This window comes from Coregonus lavaretus (genome assembly GCF_964263955.1).
Source record: "Coregonus lavaretus genome assembly, chromosome: 10".
NCBI lineage: Eukaryota > Metazoa > Chordata > Actinopteri > Salmoniformes > Salmonidae > Coregonus > Coregonus lavaretus.
In genome coordinates, this window is record NC_139997.1 from 60,255,892 (window position 1) to 60,261,564 (window position 5,673).

Below are 5,673 nucleotides of genomic sequence, written 5' to 3' on the forward strand. Positions count from 1 at the left end.
AAAGTCTTACAGTGAATCATGTAGAACAAACGAATATTGAATGGTTGGAAATACTCAGTGACTGCATTAACGACTAAAATGTTATGTTGTGTCTTTGTTCTTCTGTCATATGAGAGGAACGCTAAGTGGGAGGAGCGAGGAGATACAGGAAGTGATCACGTCACGTGGCAGAGGATCAAGTCAAAAAAAGGTTTTGGTACTGATTATGGTTACAAAATCTTTCCCTAACAGGATATGTGATGTTATGACGATTTTACAAGGGGCTTGGCAAATTCTATTTCAATAAAAGTTACATTTTGGAAGCTATGTGCATCACTGGGCTGGATTGCAGTTCGATTGGAAATCAGGTACTGACATTATTCTTTAAATTTATGATAATTAGGGGTTATAGAGCAAGGGGTTAAGGGCTTTGTTTAGGGGTATTTTAGTCTGAAGATGACTAACTTGCATTTACTTGCATTTGATGGGTTGTGGTAATATACTCAACACTAATTGATAAATTGGTGATATAGGAATAAAAAATTGGTTTTAAATTATTCATAATTTTTAATTGAGTTTTTAATGGGTTTTTATTTTTAATTAAAGGGTTTTTGAATAAGGCATTTAATTGAATGTTTTTAATATTCATATTTTATTTTATTTAAAAAAAAATTTTTGGGAGGAGAAAAAAAAAAAAAAATTTATTTTTTATTTTTTTGAAGGTTGTTAGGGTTATATTAATAATTTAAGGGGGGAAGCCTATATAACTTATACAGTCTAGAATAAGATAGTTCACAATAAAGGAATATAAAAGGGTGTTACAATGGGGAAAAAGATATCAGGACTATGAGAGTCATTTCACGGGTGGAAATAGGGGTAATCCTTTAATTAAAGTGTTGCTAGGTTATCCGGCAAGTGAAACAAAAGTTGCCCTTCATTCTCAAACAAAAATTGATAAAATATGTCAGCGATAAGATAGGTTTAAAAAGTAGAGCTTAGGGATGTTTATTCTCAGCTTACAATGATCATCTAGCAGGGTGATTATGGCATCAGAGATGAAGATGAATACGAGCAGAAACAACGATGAAGATGAATTCAGAAGACTGAAGAAAATGGGATGTCTGGGAACTTAAGGAGATGAGGAGGATGAAGATGAGTGATTGAGAGAGGTCATGGGTGGATATGACTCTGTGATCAGAAGGAAGTGGCAAGAGAGGAAAGAAGGATACTGGAGACTTGATCTCGGATGAAAGTTGAACGAAGAAGAAGACAAGATATTCGAGTTCTGATGAAGAAAAGTAAGAAGATGATGGAAGATGATATTTCAAGAACAGAACTTAGAAGATAACCTTTTGAAGAATACTGATATGTCAACGACGAGAAGGAACAGGATCAAGAAAATCTGCTGAGAAAATAATCCCAAGAGTTGGAGAAGGAGAAAATAAGTGTTGGTTATGAAGAATCAGAGGGAATCAAATCAACAATCACTGTTACAGCTTTAACTGAACAATATCAAAGGCAATTGTACCAACCAAGGGGGGACCAGATGTTCCATATAGACTGTCAGTTTCTGGACAGACACAGAATTGGAGAAGAAGAAACAGAGGAAGATCAACGAGCAAGTGAAGATCACCGGTGCTTCCGGTGAACACTAAATATTCTAGAGTGCCGAGAATATCCGGAAGGGGTGCATTGCTGAGAGCATCGATTAGAGAAGAAGAGGAAATAGCTAACAGTTGAAACAACTGACCATTAGAAGTGATAGTGAATAGGGGAAAAACTTATCGGGGTTCAGTCTAAAAAGGTTAAACATATCACTCTGTAAAATAAACTAATTAGGTTAGGATAGGGATTGGAAGTAGTAAAATAGTTTAATTACTCTTAGGGAATCAATTGAGCTCTGCTATAAAAGTCAAAGAGGAAGTAAAAGAGACATACTAATATTAGAAGATGCTGTTATGGCAGTGTTGGGAAGAGATGCATGGTGTAAATTTAAGTGTTCAATCAGAGGCATACTGACTGTCTGGTAGAATATTTTAAGAAGTAGGGTTTTTTGGGAATCATTTGCTTAAAAGATAATATCATAGGAAGGATGATAATGTATTAGATTACATGTTAGACAATCTGTCTGGGAAAAAACTTAATAGGGGTGACTGTTATTTTGGGTTACATTCTTACACTAAGAGATTTGAGGTTAGGCTAAAAGGTGTTTAGTCGGTTTTGCCAAGTCTGTGTGTAATGAGTCAGAAGCAGGTGGGGAACTTTCCCAATCACATATTCTAAAAATTTGGTGGTAAGAGATTTTGTCCATAAGTCAGGGGGAAAGGTTTTAAATGTTATGAGAGAAAAGATTAGATTAAAATAAGTTAGGGGTAGGATAGGTTGAAAGAACTCTGAGACAGTAAGCTAAGTTTCAAAGTTAGTAGTAAGACAGAGAGAGAACAGTGAGGAAGGACATTTTAAAGTTTAGTGGGAAGATATGGTAGGAGTTTAAATCGGTTAGGAGCAGATGCATTGAGAAAGTATGTGTTGCTGAATGATTTGAGGGTGATTGAGTATCTATATTTACAGTTTCCAGTAGGGAGATCAAGGTCATTATAGGTGTATTTTGTTATAATCAGGAGGTTTAAAGTTTAGAGGTAGAACTGAAAGGGGGAAAAAGTGACACTAGTGGGGATGGATGGAAGTACAAGGAAGGAGTTCAAAGTCTTGGGGGAAAACTAGGAGTAAATAAGGACATTAACACTTCAGTCTATTAGAACAACAGGGAGAAGCAATTTAACTCTTTCAACATTGATAGGTATTAAAGTCATAAACATATTGCATTTGATTATAAGGGAACCAATACAGCACCAATTTTAGGGGGAAAAATACTTATTAGGGTTTAAGATGGGGACGTTTCTCTCATATGGAGAGATAATTATGGAGAATAAGTATTGTTATCAGGACCAGGAGTAGAAGGAGGTATAGTTTGGAATAGGGTTAGGAGTGACTGTTCACTTATGTTGCGTAATATTATAGAGAAAGGTTAGGGAGAATATATGTGTACTTATTTAGGGCAAGCATTAGAATTTGTTTCGGTTAGGAATTATTGGTTAAAGGGCAATGTAATTCATAAAGTAACGCTTATAATGGAAGATTTGAAGTCTGTAGAAGTTTTCACAGTCATTGAGGGAGTTCAGGAGGAGTAGAACTGAATGGACAGTAGTCACTCCAACAGTAGATAATACACAGAGGATAATGGGAAATTTTGCACTAGAAGTAATTAGGGTTGATACAGCAGCTAAATCAACTACTTTAAGGGTAACTTTGGAAGGGATTAATGATACTATGGCAATAGCAAATATAGGAGTATGATACTGACAACAATTGTTCTGAAATTAAAGAGGTAGCAAGAGGGACTCAGGAGGTTATGGTACGAATGGGGTTAAAATAGAGCAGATAGAAACAATATAGATTAATCTGAAATGGAGAATAGAGATTCATCATGGAAGCTGCAGTATGGGGTCTTTTGATTTTGATGACAGAGGGGGGGGGCATCTGATCAGTGCTGCTCGTTCCTCTGTTGTGAAAATTAGAGATAGATTAACTCATTCTGTAGGGTCAGTGAGGAATCTTGAGGGTTGATGTCTGTTGGGGATGCCAGCCCAAGACGTGTTAGACGGTCGCGCGGCCTCTGACGGGTGTGGGTAAATGTTATGCTTTGTCATGACTGTGGTATCGGCAACAGTCATTGACCGATAAAATAATGTTGTTGTCAAAACAGTAGGGTTTAAGTGTTCTTGGGTGAAAAGATTACCCTATGAGCATTGGTTAGAGAGAAAGTAAAATCAGGTAATTGCAAACTCTGAAGTATTCAGGTGAAATATTGAGGGATAAAAGTGGTGTTTATTCTAATAAAACATATGAGGAAAGATTAGATTGGGATGTTAGATGATAACTTTGGATAAGCATGACCTTAAGGGTAGTAATGACAAATAATAGGTTACTTTTTATATATCAGGTAGTAAGAAGAGCAGGACTTTGATGGTTAAAAGATTAGCTTTTGACTGACAATGTGACTATGGGAATTTTAGAGGATGAGGGGAAATTATGATAGAGTATATTCTTACCCTATGGGGATAGGATGTTGTTACAGGTCAACGTTGAGGCTTCCATATGAGGTTTTACCATTATAAGAGGGATAGCATTGGATACAGCTAAATCTAGGGTTAAAAGGGTGACATTACATTTACATTTTGGTCATTTAGCAGACACATGGCGACATGTCATAGTCTTCAAGCCTATCATTGAAGAATAAGTTTAAGGGAGAAGGGGGGACTTCATTCATGGTATGGTGTAACATTTGGGAAGATAATAAGCTTTGATAACACTGTGTGATGTTTGTACTGACTTTTGAGAAAGTTATGAGATTGAGATAGGTTGGAGAAGTGGTGCCTGGAGACAACACTCAGATGCCGGTGTTGACTGTTCCGGATCTGGACGAAGACGGACGAGGGGGTCTAGATGGACTACTGAATGGATAAATATCATTTTGGATTATTTTATGATTTTTCAAATTGGTTTTTCAATATTAGTATGATTTTTAGTGTGATTTATGAATCAAAGGGGGGAATGGATAATGTGATTCATGCATCATTTATGTATCATTTTTTTAAATTCTTAGGTGAAATGGAGGTTTAATTTGAAAGTGGTTGTTTTGCAAAGGATACTGTTTGGTCGTTTATTTTCTTGTCATTCCAGAAGCATGTGGGAGAAGCATGTGGAGATTGGAATACTCAAACAAAGACAATATGACTGGAGGAGAGGAAACAAGGATGGTGTGGCTGATTCCATCATCAACAAGTCCATTGGAAGAGGACACTACAGGAAGAGGAAGTGTAGTGGACTACATTCCAGTGTCTGCAATGAAATATAGACATATTTGATGTGTAATACATAATTGTGTCATATTCTTAGGTATTGATTTTAGTAGAATTATGTTTGATGTTATTGAATGCAGATGAGGATTGTAGATGCTTTTGTTTATTTCGATGGGGTTAGGGACAGAATGTTTAAGCAGGGAGAGATTCCCTTTCAGGTCCTATGGGTTGACCAGCCTGAGAGTGGATATTTATGGATAGGATTTTGTTTACATGGGTATTTAATTACATCATAGTTTCAAATGCATTTACATGAGTTATGAGGTTATCTGGAGTACCGACGGTGGTTGCCTGGGGCAGAGGGACGGTGAGAGAATTTTACTGTCTTGATTGATATGGATGGATGGCTGCTGGACAGTTTTTCGCTCTCACACTCCATAGAGATTTATTCATAATTCATAGTAATGTGTTCATACTTCATAAACAGTTGTTCATATGTCATAGTAATGTATTTATACTCCATAGAGATTTCTTCATGGGTCATAGTAATGTATTCACACTTCATAAACAGGTATTTCATAGAAAGGTATTTACACTCTAGAGGAGAATGTTTTTGGGTTTAAGGTTAAGAATATTCAATGAGATAAATGGTTAATAGTCATAATCTTATTCTGTTTGTTTTCGAGACGTTTATTTCGTCTCGAAAGGGGGGAATATCGTATCTGAAGATTATGCCTTTGTTAAATGTTTTCATGACGAAATGGAATGTTGGTTGTTCAGGCCAAAGGGGGGATGTTTTATGATGTTATTTGAAATGTGCCGCTTGGAGGGT